Below are 23,292 nucleotides of genomic sequence, written 5' to 3' on the forward strand. Positions count from 1 at the left end.
AAATCCCTTGGCTTGATCCCTTCCTGCTTTCCAAGGGCCTTGCAGGGCTGTTGAGGGTGGGAAATCCTTGGGTTTGGGTTCCAACAGAGACAATCCTGTCTTTGAAGAGGGCTGGAGAAGACTTGGGTTTAGAGATGCTGTGCTGGGAGACCTCCTGTGCTGGCCAGTAAGACCAATTTATATTCCAGCAGTTCCTCAGCATTTTGGGTTTCTGAGGCAGCAGTTAAATATGTTTTTTTCTCTCTCCTGGAAATATTTTGAGTTGTAGATGCTTTTTTGCCATCAGGGCCCCCTGATCTGTTGTAGGACAAGCTCAACCACACAGGTGGGGCCTCTCCACTGACTTTCCACCCTTGCCACTGATCTTTTAAACCTGGCCTGGGATTTTGTCCCATTGAATGTCATTCCACATCCATCAGTCTGATTCTCAAAGGCATCATTTCCTTCCAAATGATGCCAAAACTTCTTGTTTTGCCTTGTTTTGCCTCCAGAGTTTGATGAGTGTTGGTCCCCCATCGTTAAGGAAGTGTTGAATGTGAGTGGTGACTGAACAGGCTGCTCAGCAAAATCTCTCCAAGCTGCCTCCTTTTTTGGCATTATCTATTATAATCTTTTTTTTTTTAGGCAAAGCATTTCTTTGATTCATAATTCTTATCGTAATGTTCACCTCCTACAGTTTAACTAATCATTTGCCCATGTGGCACAATATCAGATGCTTTTCCAAAGTCCAGATGGTCAAGCTCACTCACAAAAGACAAAGATTGGCTTTTGTCTTAGAGTAAGAAAAAAAAAAAAAAAAAAGCTGTTATCTCCCAGCAAAATATATTTACCAGGCTCGCCTGACTGAATCCATCTGCATCAAATCCGCCTGGTTTTACCCATTTTCTTGGATTTTTGCTTTGGAGTTGCTTCTCAAGCAGAGCTGCTGCTCAGCCCAGCCTGTGGCTGCCCGAACCTCATCCTCCTGCCCCAGTCTGAAATATCCCCTCATCTTTAGTCTTACACCCTCCTTCCCTCCTGCTCCCCCTGGTTAGATTAGTTTAAAATAATCTGCCGAGAAAGGAGTCTCTGGGAAGCGAGGCAGCGGGCACTGAAGTGATTATTTCCACTACAGCAAAGGCTGAAAACCGGTTACAATTATCACTCCTAGTTTTACATGCTAACAGGATTTGCCTTTGGGGGATTAAGTTAACTATTCTGTCATGCAGGTGAGTGTTTTGTTTTGCTCCTCTGAACCGGCCTTTCTCAGGCTGTCAGCGAGAGGAAGATAAAGGATGCCGTCCTCCTCTGCCCGGATCCCGCTTTCCAAAGCCCCGGCCGCGGCTCAAGGAATGCTTTGTCTCCGCCTTGCAGAGATTAATTTGGGTTTCTTTCAAGGTCATCTCAGGTGCATCTTTTCGTTGAATGCGCTTGCACTGCTGGAGAAATGTGGGTCTTTTTAAAATTCTTCCAGGCTGTGGATCAAGGGGAAGCAGGGGAAAATAAGCTCTGATGTTTCAAGAAAATATAAATAACGAGACCTGATCCAGACGCTCTGTGTGGTACGAGGAGGGTGAAGCTTTCAGGCTGTCACTGCGTGGATTCCCAGACTGAGGGCAAAGAGTTGCTCCAGCCAGAATTTCCACTTAATTTTTCATTTTGACAGAAAATATCAGGGTGATCAACCTTTTTTTTTTTTTTTTTTTTTTTTTTTTTTTTAATGGTCAACCCATTCCAGGGAGTTCCTGTGACTCCTTGTGAATGTCAGCTCCTGTGCTTTGGGTGGCAGCTGGGTTCCACTGGGCAGAAACTGCCCAAAATGGGACCAAACCAGGACCTAACAGGAAAAGTTGCACCAGGGGAGGTTTAGATAGGAAAGAATTCTTCATATGAAGGGTGGCCAGGCACTGGAACAGTCTGCCCAGGGAAGTGTTGGAAAAATGTGTGCTCATGGCACTTGAGGGCACGGTGGTGCTGCTGGGCTGATGGGTGCACTCGATGATCTTAGAGGCCTTACCCAGTCTTGGGGATTCTGTGGAAGAGGGGAGCCTCAGATTGGTTGTGATTTTGGGGAGGATTGACCATTTTTGCTGTGGCAAAGTGACATAAAGCTTTCAACAGTGATGGGAGATCAAGCGGATACAGGCAGTGAGCAGCACATCAAAGGACAGTGAGAGATTTTTTCCCTCCACTGATAAACTCAGGTCTATTTCCATGCCTGAACTGTGCAAAGTAGGGGATTTAAGTTTTGCATTGCTCCAGTTTTCTTTGATAAGATAAAGACCTTGCAATTCCCAAGGAGTTGTGTTCTTCAGATGTTCACTCAGGATTACCTTAAACCCCCCTGGGTAACCATCCCTCCTACCCCTTTAACAGCTGGTGTAAGGGAAAGGAGCAGAAATTTCTTTTCTGTTGACTGTATGGGGAGGCTGCAGCTTTAGGAGATGATTAGAATGAAACAAATCCCCAGTGAATTAATTGAAAGGGTCAATGTCTGTAGTTAATCAGTTAAAACTGCCTGTGGTTACCCAGCTGTGTCTTTCATGTCAGCAAGATCTTGGTGAGGCAGGAGCCATCTAAGATGGATTTGTTTGGTGGTTTTTTGGGGGACACGTGGACAGTTATGCTTTGACATTTATCTCAGGCATAGCTTTGCCTCTCTCCTTGCTTTTTTTAATTGTTTTTTATTTTCCCCTCCTAGTTAGGTGGAGGTTGGGATAACTTGACTTAATGACACTTTTCAGCCCTGATTTTGGTGCTGACAGTTATTAACAGTTCCACGATAAGAAACAGGTGTTTCAGCATGGTCCATCAGGCAGAAGAAGAACAATGCCTCCCCAATGTCATTGTTCATGATGTATTCAGTGACTGCTGGCTTTTTTTTTTTTTTTTAATGAAGATTTTATTCAACCTCATAGGTAGCATTTACTATTTAGTATGCAAGCTTTGGGCAAGCTAGTGGAGTGGAAAAGCTTTTAATTTCTTTTTAATGCAAACATGGATCTTGCAAGACCTTGTCAAGTGATTGGAATGGGCTCAGGCTCTTGCTTATGTTCTCTCAGCATCACTTGGTGGTCCCCTGCAAGAAAATGCTGAGTATTTCTCATGGGATTTGTGGTTCAAGGGACAGGTCCAAGCCTGAAGGGATCAGGGAGACTCTCCTGGCTACTCCTGCTTTGTAACAAGGAGCCACATCTGGGATGGTTTGGGCAGAAAACATCATTAGTATAATCGGGGCATTGCAACAGCTCCTGGGCTCTGCTGCCGCTTCCCAGGCTTTCCCATGGATGGGTTGGTGAGGAGCAACGCTTTGGAGTAGGGAGCTGTAAAGTATCCTGGGTAGTTTTCCTTCTGCTGAGGTTGCACATGGGTCACTCGCCCTTGCTGGGATTGCTGGCCGTTTGCTCTGGCTGTGAGGGGAGGGGAGCTCTCCCTACAGCTGCATCCCAGCGTGTGCTGTGCAGGTCTGACATGCCTGCCTGTGTTCCTGGGCTCAGAGGGAAGAGCTGAACACGGGGCACAGCAACCACACCAGCCTTTTCCCATCCTGTGCTCGAGTTATTCCCAGAAGGAGCTGGAGTCTCTGTGGATCAGTGGGGCTGGCTGTCTGGACAGTGGGTAGATGCTGGAGTGGAAATTGTTTGATATTCCTCCAAGGAAAACTTGCTGCATCCTGGGGAAACTCCTCAGTTATGATGGGAAGACACAGAGCTGTCAGTGCTTGGACTGCAGCCTGAAGGATGCAGCAATGGGCATCTTCTCTTCTTCCTCATCCTCCAGGGATGCTGTGGTCCAGCTTTCCCTGGATTGCAGGGCCCTGCCTGACTGGCCTTGCTGGAGCAGCTCTTGAAAACTGGGCTGGGACACCTTTAGCCTCTCACAACTTGATTTTGTACCACAGCCTGTGGATTTGTCCACTGCCTGGTTACTCCCAGCTGATTTTTGGTATCACAACACAGTGGATCAGTGCAAGGCCCATCAAAGGTGCTCAACAGGTCCCCTTGGCATCCTGTGCGACCCAGTCCTGCTTCGTGGGTGAAAAAGGAGAAAGAAGGATTAATTTGTGATAAATAATGCATTTGTTCCCACTTACAGGTTGTTTGATCTCCACAGTCTTCATTCCTCTGGTGACAGGCAGCTCTGTGTTACCCATCACGGGGCATTAACAGCCCCCCCAGAGCCATGCTCAGCTAATACATCCCTGCCACAGGCAGGGCTCCCCATTATTACTTTCTTTCCAAAAATAATAATGATCATAAAAAAAAAAAAATCCGCTCTTGTGTGGTGGCTTTTCACAGCAATTTCTCCAAATGAAACAATTAATGAACATTAAACATCCTTATTCTGGGAAGGCAGCAATCAGGAGAGAAGATGGAGTATCCCTTTAAAACCTCCCTGTACATATGAACGTGCACACGGAGCCCCTTCAAGGCTGAGAAGAATTGGAAGTGATGGTTACCAGTATAATATTTAAATGAGTGTTAATTACCATAAACCGTTTGGATTTTAATGTCTCCTTCTGTACAGTATGTAAATCAGGGCTGGAACGGGCTTGTGTGCATGCAGCGGGTTGTGGATGGAAGGAATGTTTTCCAGGACTGGGATCTGGCTGCCTGGTTTCCACCCCAGCTCACGGGAGCAGTGGGGATGAACACTGGCCACCCTGGGGAAGGTTTCCCCTCCCCTCTTCAGAGACAGCCCTGCCCTGAGGATGAATTGTTCTCACCCCAGCTTCCCCAGGGGGATGCTGGTGAGATGCCTGAATGGCTCAGGTTTGGATCTGGATGGAGGGATGTCTCTGACAGCTGATACAGCCTGTTTTATTGGGCACTAAGGGGTTTTTATGGGGTTTTCAGCATCCAAACCATGAGCAAGTTGATTCCGTGGTTTGCTGTACCAGCATCCACACCCTTCACTTCCCATCCTGCCTCCATCCAGCCTGGCCTGCAACCCCGAGCAGGGGGGAAAGGGACTTTGCACAAAGCTGGTGGAGGTCAGTAGAACTTCAGGCACCTCAACCCCTGCCCAGCCCCCTTCTCGTCCTTCCTCTTTGCCCCCCTCTCCCCCTGTGGGGACCTTGTTTGCCTTGCAAAGTGGTCTCATTATAAATGCATCAACCTCTGCCGGTCTCACACATGCAGCCTTCATTTAGCCCTCCAAGCTCAATTACATCTCAGGATGTCTTGGGGTAATTAAGTAATATTAGAATGCTTTCTTTTCTATTTTTTTCCCCCCTTCCCTAATGCAGCTTTCAGAGCACGAGCCTTGGCTCTCACCCACTGGAGCCCACTTCTCTGAGCTCTCCCTAATGCACCTCGCCAGGAAGGCAGGCTAATTACCTTTCTGAAGGATGTCATTAGTGTCGCGTTCCCGCTGGGCTCCGGGGGCTGGCACACGGCAGGGAAGGTTCCCTTAGGTGTCTTTCAGCTCCACCCTGCTCCGTGCCACCGGCTCGGAGGGGAGCTCAGCCAGCAGAGCTGCCTTGCTTTGGGCTTTTGTCTAGGTTTGGCAAGATCTGTCAGGGAAAGTTGGAGCTCTCCTTGGAATGGAGAGTGTAAACCCCCTCCCTCCAAATTATGATAACTTTGAAATTAGGGGCCTTCAAGCAAAAACATGGGAATAGGAATAACAGTCCTTTACCAGGAGTATTAAAAATACAAGTGCAGTCGTATAAAAAACCAAACAAACAAGCAAACAAACAAAAGTCCTAGAAAACCCTGACAGAGTCAGGGATATGACCTGACACCCTGTTGTCAGGGTTGGAAGCAGTCCAAATAAATCCTCCTGGAGTAACAGATGTTTTTCTGTGGAGTAGAGATGATCCTGTAGAAGGGTCCAGTGCTGGCGAGATGGTTCTGCTCTTCCTCAGGGAATCCAGTAGCAAACAGGCTCCCTGGTGTTCCTACGTCTCAGTTTTTATCTTGCTAGGAATGGTTGGCTCCCCCCTCACTGGGTGCAGCATCTCCCAATGGATGATGGAATGTGTCAGTCACTGGTGAGCCTCAATGGCCCATTAACAGAAGATATCCCCAGAGAGTGGACAGTGGTGACAGAGATCACAAACACTGCCCCACCTGATTTAACAGCTGGGCTGTTATCAGAAGGCATCCACCCTCCTTCCCCCTGGAGTTAAAAGAGAGAAAGGAAAAAAGAAAACCTACATCTTCCCAACTGGTTTCAATCGATGAAATAGAATACACATTTTTTTGGTTACATAAACCCAGATAGATTTGTTGTGAGCAATCCTTCTCCTCGGGCGTGTTGCATCCTTCAGCTCATCGTGGTTTACAAATATGAACTGATTAAGCCTCTTGGAGCTCCTGTGAGATAAGTAATTGCTCCTCTAACAATCGGCGTTACATCCGCTCTCATCTCCAGGCCTTGGACAGTGCAAAAAGAACAAGGAGGCAAATCCTGGGCATGCAAAAAAGATAAGTGATGTTTTTGGTTTGCCTGACCATCTCACCTGCTGGCTGGTGGCTTCAGAAATCTGGAGCTATTGTAACAGGCACCTGGTTTTTGAGCCCAGGGTCCATAGACCTCCCTCTTTTATCTGTGTAAACCCCAATGAGCTCTGCTGGCTTCAGTGGGGGCTCCTCAGAGCCTTCCCCAGAAGGAAGAGAACCCAAAACTTGGCTATTTGGGGAGCCCATTGTTTGCATCAGGGATGGGATGCTGGTTCCCAAGGAAACAAAAGGGAAATGGTGGTCACACCTTATTATCTTTCTTTCTCTCCCTAGGTGGTTGCAAGGACAATGTTCTAGTTTCAGACTACCACAGCTGCCCTGGCTGGCCCAGTGCGAGGTGGCCACAGGCCTCCCACAGGTGAGTGCTGCTTTCAGGGGGTGTTAGAGGCTCATAAAAAGAAATCATGTATAATTCACAGTCAAAACTGCCATGGAAATTTCTGCTCGTGCTGTGCTCTGTTACATTTTTGTCCTGGAGAGATGCATTAGCTCTGTTAGTGAGGCTGGAGCTTGCTGCCTCTGGAAAAAAGATTTTCCCTACCCCTGTGGGGATCCTGATGCCCCCCTGAACCTGCCTGGCTTTTTGGGGCACTTCCATAAGCATTAGGGATGAGGATACTGCTACCATGACCATGGCTCACTGCAAATCCAAGTGGGATAGTAAGATATCTTAATATTGGATACCTCCTTGAATCTGGATGGAAGGAAGGGTACATTTCAGTCCAGGATATCTCACACACTCTTTTGGTTTTGATTTATTTTTTCCTGCTTGCAAGTGGATTTTTTTTTTTCATTTGGCCCAAACAATAAGCAGGAACCAAAAGGAAGTAAAACCTTTGTATCATGTAAAGAGGGATTGCAAAGCTTTTGTAAAGACCTATGTTGTGGAAAAAGAAAAGCCACTCAAGGATGGGTCAGGCACAACCTGGGCACAGCAGATGCAGCTTATTCAGGCCAGTCTGGGCTTGGTGGCACTGTCTGATTTGTGCCCATTTGGTGGCACCTGCCTTGGAAGCATCACACCAGAGACAAACTTTCTGGAGCTGTCTTTATCCTTGGGCTTTATCCTTTGCTACAACGCCCTGGGTTTTAGGAAAGCCTGGATCTGAGAGGCCTCTGTGCAGGGATGGATGGGCAGATTGGCTTTTCCCTTTCGTGCACTGGGGTGAAGTTAAAGGGATTTTGGAAAAAAAAGTTGTGCTAACAAAGCTAAGCTGCCCTGGGAACTGTTGTACCCAGAAGCTGATTGTCCAAGGTGTGGGAATCCCAGGCTTTCCCACTGCTCTGGCCAAGCTGCCAGCCTGCTTTTGTCTGGAAAGAGAGACAGCCATTAATTGAGAGGTTCTATTTGTTTTGGGGGGCCAAAGTAGGATCTGGGCTGTGAGACACCTGCAAGGGGGAACTGCTGCATGCAGGGGTGGACTGGAGCAACCACCTGGAGGTGGGGGACCAGTCTGTGTCCCAGAAATCAGGGGAGGCTGGAGAGAAACACAGCCAGGAGATTAGTCCAGGTGAAAGGAGAAGTGGCTCACACAGAATTTGGGGAGGGGAGAAACCTGTCTGGAAGGTAGGAGAGTCCTAAATCAGTTCATTTCTTTACACTGTGGTGTTCTCAGGAACCTGTTCCGGCTCTGAGCGGTCCCATCTGTGATGAGCTGGCAGTGTTTTTATGTAGGTCCAAACGCACATTAAATCCTCTGTTTCCTGCTTGGTGGTAGCTGTGTGATTCAGAAGCTTTCCTGCTGCAGGCAGAGTCCTGGCAGTGCCCGCAGCAAAGGGACAGGAGGCAGGGGCTGGAAGCCTGCAGCTGATCCAGCCATTCCTGGTGTAATGGTGCTTATCCAAAGGAGTGCTGTGACTGTGAACACCACATTTTGGCTGTGTAAGGGAGAGCCAAACTTTTATAAGGCTCCTGTAGCCTTTAATCAGCTGCAGGCTAGGCTGTGTGTGTTCCCACACGTGTCCCAGATCAGGAACCACAGCCTGAGGTGGCTGCAGGGGTCCTGGGGGGATGGTGAGGCTTCCCAGCAGGAGAGGCAGCACATCACCTAACGCAGAGGCAGGAAAAGTCAGAGGATAAACAGGAGACTTCTCTGATCCTATTTAGACCACTCTAGGCTGCCCATGCTCTAATGACACATTCTGCAGATTACAGAAACCTAGTAATTACAGCTAATAAGTGCAAGATGTGTAATTACCCTGAAGCACTAGAAGGCAGAGTTAAGCATGGCTGTTGCACACTTGTTAGGTGATCCGTCACTTTCCTTGCTCTGCACGTGAAATACAGGAGTGGCAGAAAGTGTAGCTGCTCTTTTCCCCATCCTCATCAGTGCTGGGTAGAAGGGAAAAGCCAGCTCTTTTTCCTGCTTCTATTTCCCAGCTCCAAAATCCCGTTTCTTTTCTCTAAGAGAGACAATTTCAGATCTGGAGTGGGAGGCTCTTGAGGAGAGGTTGTGTTTGTTTTTTCTTCCCACTGCTTTGCTTCCCTTCCTAATTAAAGTAGCTCTTTTGTCAGCCCCTGAATTTCTTCCCACCCTCCAGTTTTCCCAGAGAGGCTTCTTTACAATTTCTGCCTCTAATCAATACACAATTTATATGCAATAACTTTGCCCAGAGAATGGGGAAGCAGCGATCAGCGTTTCTCCTGCAATTCCAGTGCGCTGGAGCTGCTGACTGAAGGTCAATGCAGGCTTGACTGTGACTGATTTTTACTGTCTTTGGGCAACCCAGCAGCAAAATGCAAGCTTTGGAAAACCTCAGGCCATAATGGATAGCGCTGTGCAACCTGCTAAGCACGCTGTGAAGCTGGATCCCTTGGAAAAGCTCAGTCTTAACGCTCCTGCAGCCCTTTCTGATGGAAGAAGAGGACCCCATGCCTGCCTGGGACATGGTGGACATGCTGACAGGTGCTGTTTTCCCCAGTTACACAGATAGTGGGTGCACTGGTGGCAGGCGAGGGCTGGAGCCTGCTCAGGGAGTGAGGAAAGAGCTCCATTATGGAGCTGAGGATGGCAAGACAATTCCAGAGAAAGAACCTTGTGCTGAGGGTGCAGCACTTTGTTTGACCTTCCTCGCAGCTGGGTTTATGCTCCTCTGTCTCCTGTCACTTGAGATCCTGCTGTCACCTCTTCAGCATCCCTGTGGCAGTGCCATTCCCTCGTGACTCCCACCAGGGTGGACAGAGAGCCCAAGGGGCAGGAGAAGAGATGAGCAAGGACCCAAGAAGAAGGCTCAGTCCTCCATGAAACTTTGGGAGATGGATATCACCTCTGTGGCTGCTCACACCCTAACCCTCCCACGGGCATTGCTAGGGAGGATATATCCAATGGGAATGACCACTTTTGGGTGTCCCACGGTGTCTCCCAGTGGTGGGATCAGTCAGGGGTGCTCCAGTTGACAGGCTTAACAAGCAGGGAGGTGCAGCCTGGCAGTCATTTGGTGTCTTATTAATCACATTTAATGTGTAGTTTGCTTTAGCGTTGATCATTTCAAAATTCCCTGTCGGAAAGGTTACCTGGATAATTGCAGGTATAAATCTCAGGGACGTTCTTGCCAAAACAAATGGAGCGTCTCATGCTCAGGCCAGGGACAGACCCAAAGAAGCCATAAAAAGGGTATGGAATGACAGACCAGGAAATCTCCAGCAAGCTGAGAAGAGCTGAGTAATTGTGGAGATAAATGAGGCGTCTGGGTGGTTGGGAAGAGTTCTTGCAGTTGGCCTTTCTTTTAGAAAAGTGGGGGCTGATGGTGGTGGTGTTGCTCGAGGATATCTTGAACATCATCAGATCCAGATTTGGGGAAGCACCACACAGTGTGTGAGCACAACCTGAAGGACCCCAGGAATAGGGATGGATTGGGCTGAGGTGATGAGGTGCCTTTTCCTGAAGGGTCTCAGGTATGGCTAAGGAAGCTGGAGGTGACCTGTTCATGAAGCAGAAGTGCTGATGAAAATCCTTGGTTAGCAGCAGAAAGCTTCAGTCGTTTTAGCCACTGGCTGGAAAATCCATGTTATGTGGTTCTGTCAGTGAAGGAAACGGAGTTGGACCTGCCTGGTTGTGTTGGGGTTTTTTTTCATATTTGAAGTGAGAAGCTATCTGAGCATCATTATGTTCACATGTACCCCTAGAAACCCCATAGAGAGGGAAAGGCCTCTCCTCTGCAGCTCAACATTGTAAAGCCAGCCTCACACCCTTCCTCCTCTTCAAAGTGTGGCTATCTCCTGATCAGAGCAGGTCTCAGATGGAGACATTCACCCTTTTTCACATCCTCTGTCTCCTGAAGGCCACATTTACCCACCTCCCCCCTTTCTGGAGAGGATGAGGTGAGTACTTGGAAAGAGAGGTGCTGATTTGGGTTTCCAGTCTGTGCTCAACACTCAGAAGGATTAGTCATGGTTCACACTGTCATAATAATTTAAGGTGCAATGACAACAGTATTTTAGAAGTCAAATATTCTGTATTAGAAGTAGGAAGAAATATTAAAGCCTTCAGTGTTTTGGATTGCTTATAATTGCAGGATGTGTTAATTGCAGAGCAAGAAACACAGGCTGGGATTGGAGCTCCAGTGCCCATAGCTTACATTATGAATAGCAAGAACAGCACACGGGACATCATCTTGATGAAACCAAGGCAAACAGCTAAAAACACTTAAAATACTCATCTGAAACCATCCCCATGTCTCTGTGGTATCCCAGCCCTCTCTAAAAGCATTGCCTGGCTTTTGTCTTTTACACTTATGTTAGCTGCTTCCAACTTTCTCATCAGCCTCATCTATAAATTCAGACTGTTCTTAAATAAGACTGGTGCCACACAAAACCACTTCTCCGATCCCTGTGTGCTGTCTAACGATTATTCCCTTATCCCTTTATATAACTGAATCAAGCCTGACACTTAAAGCACTCCCTTAGGGAAATTATTGAATTTAACAGGGCTGAAACCAACAGGGTTCTAGAGAAATGCTCTAAAAACCTGGGCAAGAAAATATCCTTCCAATAAGTTTCTGAACCACCCTATAAAATTCTATGGCAAGAATGAACTTGTACAGGATTTTTTTTTCCCCAAGAAAGGATAATTATAGCAAACAGACCTCAGCTTTTATTGCTGACCCCCAAAAATGCAGTGGATGCTGCTCTGCTGTTTCTTCTTTCCCAGGCAGAAGGATGCTTTGGCTCTGCTCCTCAGCGATTCGTCCTCATTTCGATCCCACATGGAATTGTGTCTATTCCAGATCTGTAGTATAAAGTTCCGCCATGAGTTGCTCCTTGACTGGCTTTTCCCTGTGAGTCCCCTGCTTTTCCACAGCTCCAACAGTTTCTGGCTGCTTGGCCATATCTCTTCCTCTCCCTTTGTTTTTTTTTTTTTTGAACTTCTGAAGGGAGCTGAGCTTGCTCCTTCCAATTTGAGGGAGAGAAAGTGGATGGGAGAGGAGAGGAGAGGAGGAGGGAATGTAAGGCACTGGGACACAGAAATGGGGCAAAGATAATTCTCCAAACTTTTCCAATCCCTCTCTAGTTTTCCCAAGCCAGGAACAAAAACCTCCAACACACCAGCTTAGGCCCTCAGCTCTCAGGAAAAGATGTTTTCCATTGGACAAGCAGGATTACGGAGTATCCGAAGTGTTGATGCTACCAGGGATTTTGTATTACCTTGGCTGATAATTCTCCCAGGAGCCTGTGCAAATATTCTCATGAATGAAAACTGCGGAGCTTCTTCGCTGGTATTTGCAATTCCTTTTATTCACGCTGACTTTTCCTTGCTGAGACTGCTCCCACAAAGGGCGAATAAATATTCAAAGTGCTCATGCCTGAAATGCTCCTGCCAATGTTAGGAAACGTTCTTTTTTATTCTTTTTCTCGCTGCATTCAAACAATTTCAATTGATGAACCTTAAAAGAAACTCCTGCGTGGAAGGGGAAGGTGACTCAGTAAGGGAAGAGAAGGATCACATGATGGTATTAATGTCATTACCTACTCACCAAAGGGAACAAAAACCCTGCCGGTGGCTGGGGACATCCGGATATTAATTGAGAAGCTGAAATGAGTTCATTTAACACTCCTTGCACAGACAATAAATGTTTCATTCCATTGACTTGTTTGTATGCATGTTTTGTTTTGCCCTCTTTAATAAAAGGGAGTGGGGAGAGCAGCTGCCAAAACACTCTCTGTAAATAATTCCACTGGCTCCGTTCCCTGTTTGAGGGCAGAGGATATGCAGAGATGGGGTTCAGGCTTTGCCTCCCTCTCTCTGAGGTATACTTGAAATCATGATGTGATCAGAGGTGACATCGTGTTCTTCTTGGGACAGGGTAGGAAAAAAGCTGAAAAGGAACTGTGAAACCATGGCCTGGCACAGCTGAAGGTCCCGAGTGGCTCCTTGCATCAGCTGTACTAAAGAATCTCCACTTTAGTCCCAAGCTTCCTCTTCCAGTACCTTAACTGGGGAGAACAGAATTGGCTGAAGAGACCTAGGAGTTGTCTCAAAACTACAGCATCAGTCTTCACCCTTTTGTCTTGGTGGAGCTGCCCAAAACCTGCTGCCCAACCTGTGTCACTGTTTCTTGGCATCCCCCCCATGCTAATGACACCAGGCACAGCTGCCTCAAACCATCTCAGCAAAAGAGCCAAGGAAATATTCCCTGCATGGAAAAAATTAAAGGCTTTTTCTTCCTGAAGTAATAGATAGAAAGTCAGTTCCGTTTCTCGTTGATTTTAAAATTACTCTTACTCGAAGTATCCTTGCCTGATGGGTCCTGGACTGTAAGAGGGGTCAGGCATGTCTTGGTTTGTGAGATTGCTGGTCTTTGCATACAAATCCCATGCTCTGGGACACTCAAAATAAATCTCCCTGTCCTAGGCTGCACCTGGATGATGGGAGACACAATCTGCACCAAGGCTGGACCTGTCCTGGACCATTGACCAAGTAAATGGAAAACAGGGATGGAAAGGAGGATCCAACACCTTGGCTATGGCCAAATCCTGGCTCTGATCATCACAGACGACCTGAATGCCCTGTGAGTCTCCATCCAGAGGCAGCAGGTGGGAGTTTTGGGGTTGGGAAGCAGGAATGGGACAGCTGGTGGCAGGCAGCACACAGCCCTCAGCTGGAGTGTCCATCCTGCTCCTCGTCACTCCTGCTTGTCAGCGGGGCGAGCGATCCCTCCCCTGCTGGCTCCACAAAACTGAGGGATTATGGCAGGAGGAGGAGGGGAGGTGGCAGCCTGGTAGGTGCTAAAGAGAACATCTGAGTGACCTGGGGTGATCCAGGCCAGGTCTGGCCACTCCGTTTGCTCGTTACTGCCTACCCAGAACTCCAAAGTTCAACCTCAACCATCAGTATTTTGTGTTTCCAAGGCAACCCCAGCTTTAACAGCCTTCATAATGACATCATTTGGTTGAAATGAGCATGCATGATCTTTTGATTACCACTGGAAATATAAATTAGGTTACTCTCCCCATCCCCAGCCACTTGAAAAATAAATGTATTGGAGGGCGGGAGGGAGAGAGGAAAAAAAACCTCAGAAGAGGGTAAATGGAAAAATCAATTTTTACATTAATGGAGTCCTCGTTCAGCATTTCTTCTCTTTATAGATTTAGATAACAGTGATATCTTAGTTTCACAGAGCAAAGAAATTAATTACTTACTAATGGTGCAATTCAGAAATTAATTTATGTTGTCCATTTAAATGTGTCATTATTAATCAATTTAAAGGAAGAGGCCTGAAAGCCAGCACCATCTGAACTGACTTATGTTGCCAGAGGAGTCTCCCTGCCCCTTCCTTTCTAGAAAACACATAATTCCTGCTACCTGTGAGTTGTACCTCGAGCTGCTCTGGCATCCCTGGTAGAACAAAAAATGGGAATTCCTCAGGCCTGATAGACAGGGGCATCCTTGATGGGTTTTCCTAGGTATGGACCACTGACAGGGAGCTGCAAACATTTTAAGGCTGTTTTTTTGACTTTTTTTGTGTGTGTATTTATTTGGGTTCCTGGCCTGGAATTCAAGCTCCACACTAAAAAGGCAATGCACAGAAAGAGGATGCTGTCTCCAGAGGATGGAGATGTTTTGCTAATGACTGCCTAGCAGGTCTTGGCCAGTTCCTGGGTTTCAGCACATCATGGGCTCCCCAAAAGGGTGAGGGTGGGGCAGCCACCTTAGGAGGATGATAATTAAATTTTCACAGATCTGATTATCTTCTTTTTACTGCTTTATTTCGATGGGAAGAGGTAATAAATTGCACAGGTCTCTTTCTGAGTAAGGCTTGTCCTAGGCTGGAAAGGGGGATCTCATACCATGCAATAATTCGTGAATAAATTAAAAAGCACTCCTTGAAACACCCAGGATTTTGGAATGTCACCACTTCCCATGTCCAGGCTTTTCCGTGGCAGGCAGGAGCCTGATGTGATACTTCACACTGTGTTACTGTCTCCAGAAACGCTGCATCTGCTGCATATTCCCCTGTGTGCTCCTTGGAGCAAATGGCAAGGCTGGGGACTTGGGAAGACAATCTGCTGAGGGATCTTGTGTTCAAATCCTGTTTGGACTGCCAGGATAAGGCTGGGATAGCCATTCCTTTCCTGTATTCATAGGATCATAGAATGACAGGGAAGGAAGGGACCTTAAAGATCACTTTGTTCCACCTCCTGCCTCTGGCAGGGACACCTTCCACTATCCCAGGCTGCTCCCTTGGACACTGCCAGGGATCCAGCAGCAGCCACAGCTTCCCTGGGCAACCTGTGCCACGGCCTCACCACCCCCACAGTGAAAAATCTTTTCCTAATATCCCATCTAACACTGCCCTCTTTCAGCTGAAAATCGTTCCCCTTTTTCCTGTCACTTGCAAACAGGCCCCCTCCATCTTTCTTGTGGGCTCCCTTCGTATTGTCATTGCAATTTCGATGATATCCCACCATAAAACAGAGGGGTGCGAAAGTCTGGAATTGGAGAGCCTGCTCTGGTATCTGTATTTATAGGCAGCTCATTTCTTTCCTCTTTCCCCCCTCCCCTTGAAGCAAGGCTCGCATTTTAAAATCTGCTGCAGTGATAACGCTTTATTAGGCTTGGAAAAGTTTAGACATGTGCCCCTGGTAAAGCAAAGCCTTTATCTGGCTTAAAGGGTTTCAGATTAGTTTCATGTTCTTCCTCACTGTTTTGTTTTTCAAGCCAATTACTGCCCTGCTGCCCACACCAGGCACATTCCAGGCTGCAAGTTCTTTGTTGAGCTAAAATACTTTCTCAGTGAAACACCAAACAGAGAGTGAGCAGCAGGTTGCAGAATTAATCAAGAAATCATTTAGCTCCTGCAAATAAATACTTGTATCTAAAGATCTTTTGGTTTTGCTTTTTCTAAATCCTTGGTTTGTGAGCAGAAGGGCTGGGGAGACGCCGCTGAGGTTTAACAATGTGGTTTGGCTTTCACAGATCAGGGAGTGTTCTCACCCTCCCTTTTGCCAGCTCTGGCTGCTGAGGGGGTCACCAGACTCTGATGGGAGGAGGTAACCCAGGCTGGGAGGGATCCCTCTGACCACCCCTTCTGAAGTACTCGTGTGCCTACGGATGAGAACAAGAGTTCAGCTCATCCTGGTTTGTGCCTTTCTGGAGCCAGAGAGAGCCAGAAGATACCACAGCCTCCTGCCAGTCCCCTGACACTCCTGCACCCGGAAATAAGTGAGGTTTGGTGATTTCTACCACAGTCCATTTCTTTCATAGTCCATAAGCCATGAGATAACCTTGGCTGGGGATTCACTGGCTGGGCTCTGGAGTCAAACTCCTAAGTCAAACCCTTATTCAGGGCTAAGCAAAAGGGAAAACAAGAAGCTATTAAAAAAATGTTTGTATATATAGCATTCAAAAGCTTTTTGCTTTCTCCAGTGTAGGAATTGAGACGGAAACATAAGCCCAAGTTAAAAACCTTGACTTGTTTAATGCTGATGATCTCCACCCAATTTTCAGATTCCTTGTGCTTTTTAGGATGAGAGAAAAGCCATCTGGGGCATTGGCAGCCTGATTTTTATTAATTTCCCTCCCCCTCCCTTTTCTCCTTGTTCAGTAACCTCAAAATCCATCTTCTGTGTGGTTTTGTCGTGCCCTGGACTTGCATGGAGTCATGCCATGAGCTTTTATTCCTCTGCTGAGAGCAGCCCCGTAAAATTAAGCTCTAGGTCCTTGATTTCCTTTACTGCTACAAGCTGTTGAGTGTGATTTTGGATTGCCCTCACTCTGGAGTTTGTGGAGAGTTGGATTTGGTGCCATCCCTGCCATGGGAACATGGGCCCTTTATAACCCAAAAAGGATTCTTGTGACTCTGCAGATTCCGCTGTAAAACAACCCTGAGAGGGTGAGGTAGGGATGGAGCAGGGTTTTTGCTTGGCTTCGTTTCTCTTGGCCTCTGTTGTTTTCCTTTTCCTGGTCTAGAGGATCTCACCCCGATTTCCCTCACGTTTGTGGTGTGTGCCACCAGCAGTCTGTGCCACAGGGATCTGTGGATTGGAAGCTGAATCCCTCCCTCCTCTAGAAGAGTTCGAGAGACCCCTTGGGCCTTCTGTGTCTGGCTGGGATCCCCTTTTCCAAATTACACCCTGCAGCAGAGTCTCAAGAGCCTCATATACCCCCAGCTGCCTCTCGTGTTGAGTGTAGGACTGTCACACACACGGAGGTCACTCGCAATGTTTCGTGGAAAATAAAAGTATTCCCAAGATTGTGGTACCATCTCCAGGCCCCTGGAGAGAAGAGGTCATAGGGAAGGGCTGCTGCTGTTCCAGGCTTCTAGCAGAAAGTTCTCCAGGGGTGGGAATGTCTATGAAGGGCTGAGAAGGAAAGCAGGAAACAAACCCCAGCAACCCCTTCCCGGGAAGTGCTGTGCTGGGAAATTGAGTCTGGATCAGCAAGAGCTGCACCTTTGACTCAGACACTTTTGTGTCACTGGGGCAGTGCAAGTGGGTTTGTGGCCCTTGCTGCCCATCTTTCTTTGTGGCTCTGTTAAATCAGGTGAGGGATGGAATCCTGCCCGGCCAGGAGGCTTTGGGGTTGCTGCAGGGAGCAGCCCTCCATGGATCCTGTCTGCCCCTAACCCCGTGCCACGGCCCCGGTGCCAGCTCAGGGGTGCAGAGCAGAGCCCCATGGCAGCAGGGCTCAGGGCAGTCTGTTCCCCCCATGAAGCTGATCCCTAAAGATGGTAACTGGCTTAAGACCTGAAAATAGGATCTTTCTATGCCTTCCAAGCCATTTCTTTCTCTTCTTCTCCTCCTAACAGTGCAATCCACGGGCCCTTCATAGCTCTTGCCACAAACATCTTTCCCCACTCCCCAGGTGCAATATTTTAACCCAGCTGGTGTTACCAACGTGACTGCCTGGGGCCATACCTTGAAAATAAGAGCTGAGACCCTTAATTCAGGCTATTAAAATGTGGGAATAAGATGTGCAGTATGACAAAAAAAAAAAAAAAGAAAAAAAGAAAAAAAAAAAAAAAATCTCAGCCTGAAAATGGGGTTGACAAACGGACAAAGAGGAGTCCATTGTGAATATCCCTTAGGACAGGGCTGTCCCCTCACCCTGCTGTGGTGAAGTCCCCTCTCTCATCTTCAGGATGGGTGAGTGTAAGACACCACAAAGGCTCAGAGCAGCATATGATGGTCTGCAGTAATAGACTGGGGAGCAGGAGGCAGGTGGAGGAGGCTGGAGACAATGTCTGGAAAGCACATCACTTATTCCCTTCCTCAGAGAACTCAGGTCCTTGAAGGCTCTTCTTTCCCAGTGCTGCTGAGGGATTCCCATGGTCTGCTCCTGCTCTCAAGCCAGTCTTTCCTCAGAGCTCCTGAGTGCTCAGTGCTCAGCAGGACCAGGCAAACCATCAAACCATCTTCCCCAGCTGCTGCTGCTTTTTCTGAGCAGAGGGTGCTTCCTGAGCCACTACTTTGTGCCTTCCTGGCTGCTTCCAAGGGCAGGGTCCCACTGCAGCAGGACAGCAGCACACGGATTTCCCCTGCTCAGAGGCAGCAGCTCCTCTAACACGGTTTTGGCCCGTGCTGCTGATTATCCTGAACAGAACGAGCGTCCATTCAGCAGAACTGAAGCACAGTGGGCGGCTCAGCACCAAATAAATGAGGGGTTGGCATGGCAGCTGCCAAGAGCATCAGCCTGATTTGCAGGCTCACAGCTCTGTGAATGCAACTCATCTTCCTGGGAGGGCAGGGGATGGCTGAAAGAGGGAGAAACCTGGGAGATGGTTCAGTGGGAAGCCGGCCCCTTGGAGTGACAGTGATTAATGGTGCATGCTTTGCTACTAAGCAGGCTGAACATGTGGTAGGTGTCTACCAACGCTTCCTCTGAAGGCACTTATCTCATAAAAACGAGTTCTCCCGTGTATTTGACAAATCTTGATTGATTTTCACTCCTGCCTACCTTCCTGGTCCCTGCCTCTCACAAAAATCACCGTGTACGTGAGTTTCCTCCAAGACAAAACTGGCTCTGGAGCAGAGAGAGGAAGAGCTGGAGACAGCTCCTTTTGACATGGAGCTTTTTTCCTGGCATCCACCCTGCTCTGCCTCCAAGCCTAAAGTCCTCCCTGTATCTTTAGTGCTTTCCAGCTCTACCTGGCAGCCAATTAAGCTACATCCTTGCAAAAGTTTTAGCACAAACTCACTGCAGTGCAGCTCTTCTCATCCCCAGCACAGTGGAGAAGAGACTTGCAGAGGGATGGAATTACAGAGGGACACAGCTGAACCTGCAGGAACACCACTAAATGTCTGTAAATGATGAAAAAACCTTTTTATTAAGCACAAGTAGTCTGAAGTTCAGAGGCTGAGCCAGCCAGGCTGGGAAGGGAGAAGTCAGAGAGATGGGATCACCTTCCACAGACGAGGTGTGAATGTGCATCCAGGGAGATGTTGCCATCTGGGATCAGAGCACTCATGAGCAGCCTATATCCAGGAAAAAAAAAAAAAAAAGAAAAAAAAGAAATAGAATTCCAGAACAGACTGGGTTGGAAGGGACCTTAAAAGTTCATCTTGTTCCAACCCCCTGCCATGGGCAGGGACACCTTCCTCCAGACCAAGTTGCTCCCAGCCCCTTCCAGCCTGGCCTTGGACACTTCCAGGGATGGGGCAGCCACAGCTTCTCTGAGCAGGATATGCCAGGGCCTCCCCTCCCTCACAGGAAGAATTTTTTCTTAATACTTATCCTAAATCCTCTCCCTCCATGCTCTCGTGAAAAGCCCTTCTGAGGAAACGCTTACACTGATGGCAGGTGCTGTATTTTCACATACAAACCACCTCACAATTTATCCCAGAGAAGAGCCCTATGATGCAGTAACAACCCAGATTATCAGTATGCAGATACAGCACGAGGAAACCTTCTCTCTGCCTTGTCTGTCTGCTTTCTCCTCACCTGAACCTCACCCATCTCAGTGTTATTGGGTTGCCCCCACAAACAGAGAGCTCCTTTTCAAACCCCAGCTCTTCCAAATGAGTCACAGACCCTCGAAGTTCTGAGATAGGGGTAGGAAAATACAGCATTTGCAAAGCATTCTTTGAGTGATAAGCAATTTAGAGGTGGAGTACCCTCTCTGTGAAGATGCAGCGAGGGAAGCACCTTCAGCAATGGGAAAGTACACCTGGATCCACTTAAATGAAAGCCTCTTGTCAGGGAGGCCTAATTGGGCTCAGCCCACCTGTGAACAGATTCGTGGCTGCAAGAGCTTATAAAAGCAGGAGCGTGGCACTCCTGAAGTTTTCTGCTTTATTCTGGGAGCTGAAGTTGGAGGAAACTTGAAAACTTGGGATGGCAGGTAGGCAATATTTGGAGTCTGTGCATGTGGGAGCAGATTGGAGGTAATTAGTTTCTCAGAGGGGCTGCTGCTCTTAAGGAATTCTTCTGTTTTGACTCAAGATACTCAAGGAACTGAAGAGGCTGAGCCAGATGCAATGTTTTTGGAGTTCTCTAGGGCTAGGAGCTGGCAGTCTCTTCTCTCACAAACAAATACTTTTGGGAATGAGCTTGGATCTGGGGTGCTCTGTTGCAGGATGCAGATGAAACAGTGTTTATTGCTGTATTTCTAGAAAGGATGAAATGAATCACAGAGTAAGAGATGCTTATCCGAAGAGATAAGGCTCCAAAGTAGTACAAGTCTTGTAAAACTTCTTTAAAGAAAGCACTTTGTGGCATGAGCAGGGCTTTTTCTGTTCTGTGGGGGTGACTTTGGGGAAAACTGCACAGACAGAGACTGGAATGAGAACAGTTTGCAGTGTCTTAGGGACACTGGTGTTTGGTGATCCTGTGAATTGTGAAAAAAGCTTGAAATGCCAGGTTGGATGGGGCTTGGAGCAACCCGGTCTAGTGGAAGGTGTCCCTGCCCATGACAGGGGGCGAATGAGATTCACCTTACAACCCAAACCCTTCTGTGTTTCCATGATTAATTTTTTAACTGCTGTAAAGTACTAGGGCTGGATTCTCAGTCTGGAGCATCCACAGATGTCTATTTTGGTGCTAGGGGCTGCCTCCTTCGGGAGCAGAGTGTGTGGAGGGCTGCCTCAGGTGCTTCTGTGCTCTCCTAAATCAGGGGATGGCTTTGGTTCAGTTTCAGCTCCAAGTGCGAGGTTAGGCCCAAGCTTTGGCTGTTGCTGCTTTCCTTGGGTTTGTTAATGTGCTGCTGATGCTGGCTCAGGTTCCTGGCCCATGCTTTCCCCCTGTATCTTCCTCCAGAACTGCAGTAAAAATACTACATGTGCTGTAGAAGGGCTGCTGGGGTATTTTCTAGGCAAGTGGGTGCAAGGAAGAGCAGCTCTCTTTCCTTTTTAACTCTGCTTCTCCTGAATCACGTGACAAAATGCATTAGTTTAGCTAAATTTCTTCATGCTGCGGATTGGGATATTCTGCTTTCCTATAGAACTGTGTGTCTGATAAATGAATGGTAACTTCTGCCAATCCCCTCCACGGGGACCAGCAAATTATGACTCTGTGGCCACTGCTGGAGGATGGATTTGGGGGAAATGAATGTGGATGCTGCTGAATTTTACTTGTTCAGTTGTGGGAGCTATTACTATGTTGGACAAAGTTGGGTGTTTTCACCTGTCTGGGATTCAAGGCAGAGTCTTGTCTCTTTTTTCATTGCTGGTTTCTTGGCTGCTCGTCCTTGTTAACTCATTTTCCAGAGACTCCCATCCCTGCTCCAGACTCCACTGCAGATAATGGGGTTGCCTGTGTTTTTTGAGGTTATCACAGCCCTGCAGTGACCAGGCCAGACTATTTGCATCTGCATGTTGCCTTTTTTAATAAAAAAGGACTCCTCTTGTGCAGCATTAGGCTACCAATGCAAAACCTGCCTCGCTGTCAGTGATAGACTAATAAACTGAGTTTTCCTACAGGAGCAGGGGGTACCTTCTCAGCCATGAATATCCTTGTGATCCCAGCCATGAAAAGTGGTGCTCAGAATCAAAGATGATGAAATCTTTTCATTAAAGCAAGAAATTTCCAATCGGACTGACTGTTGCTATCTCTTCCCCGCTCCCCCCAGAGAGCTCTCTGCGAATTCCCCTCTGAGCAGATCTGTCAGTTTGCGGTACTTGGGGCAGCACTTGGGATAATTTATCTCCAGTTATTTTATTTCTGCTGGTTTCTGAGCTAATAACAAGTGATGAGGGCTCATCTCCTGCTCTGGGCACCTTCCCATTACTTAACTAACAATTAATAAGCCAGATAATGGAGTGTTTCTCCCACACAGGAATAAACACCGACTCTATTAAACTGCAGCAGCGCAGCATCTCCAATCTGTTCAGAAACTGCAGCCAGTGCACAATCCAGTGCCCTGCTTAGAAAGAGATATTTTCCCCAGCCTGCAATATGAAAACAAGGCTCAATTTATTGTTTTCCAGGCTGGAAGGGGGAAAGTTCCTTGCCCACTTGGACTAAGGGACCCTGTTCCAGCAGCATGGTCACCCACAGCACTGCCCTGGGAAAGCTGGGGCCACCCCATCTCTCAGGGATGCTCTGGGCCATAGGGAAAGGGGCTGTGGGAGCCCATCCGTGGGAGATGGTGGCTGTGTTTGTTTGCAATACTCTTCTTTAATTGCTGGAGCATAGGAAGGGTGCCTGTTTATTACAGTGTGTGTGCATCAAAGTAAATACATTAACTCCATATAAACATTTCCTTGCTGAAAAGCCTCTAATTAAGAGTTGTCACCAGCAGGCAGCCAATTACTTATCTTGGCAGCTTCTTGTGTCCCCTTGCCTTCACCCACTGCCTGAATGTCATGAGGGAGGGCTGGGACCTGCAGCGTGTTCCGGAGCAGGGGGATGGAGGTTTCCCTGTGCTGCTGGGATGACAAGGACAAGACCTGTGTTCCTGTGACCAGTCTCATGTGCTTTCCCCAATCCTGTAAACATGAGCCACAGGATGTTGTGTGAGATGGAGAAAGTCCTTGGAGTGTGGAATGGCCAGCACACCCGGGAACCTCTGGCATCCCCCTGTGCCATCAACCCTGCACAAACCAGGCCACACAGCCCCTCAGCCTGTGGCTGTCCTTCAAAGTACCCTTTCCCCCCTCCCTCCTTCTCCTCCTGCCACTGACTTTCGATTGTTTCACCTCAATCTGTCCTTTCAGAGACAACCCCTGCAGAATATTGCTGCTGGCAGTGCAGACTTCTTTGACATCCAGAAGTGTGCCAGACCACTGGGCTGCCATTTGGAGAGATCAAATGATCCCCGTGGCTGTAGAATTATGACACTAGCCTTGAGGGCTGAAGGGAGTGGATAGTCATGAGCTGAAAGCTGCCCCTTTGAAGTTTGGGATTTCTGGGGATGTCATCTTTTATATAAATCACCAGCCAGGTTGCTTTTCATTTTGTTTGAGTGTTTT

General features: G+C 47.7%; 1 long non-coding RNA gene across 1 annotated transcript in view; it reads left to right on the forward strand.

Moving 5' to 3' along the window:
* The window catches only part of LOC134555145 (uncharacterized), a 48,851-nt gene that overhangs the window by 18,750 nt on the left and 6,809 nt on the right, over positions 1-23,292 (forward strand). The window contains exons 3-4 of the long non-coding RNA XR_010081377.1: positions 6,720-6,804; positions 13,298-13,479. This is a non-coding gene — a long non-coding RNA (uncharacterized LOC134555145). The remainder of the gene's footprint in view (positions 1-6,719; positions 6,805-13,297; positions 13,480-23,292) is intronic.

The sequence above is a fragment of the Prinia subflava genome, chromosome 9 (assembly GCF_021018805.1).
Source record: "Prinia subflava isolate CZ2003 ecotype Zambia chromosome 9, Cam_Psub_1.2, whole genome shotgun sequence".
Classification (NCBI taxonomy): Eukaryota; Metazoa; Chordata; class Aves; order Passeriformes; family Cisticolidae; genus Prinia; species Prinia subflava.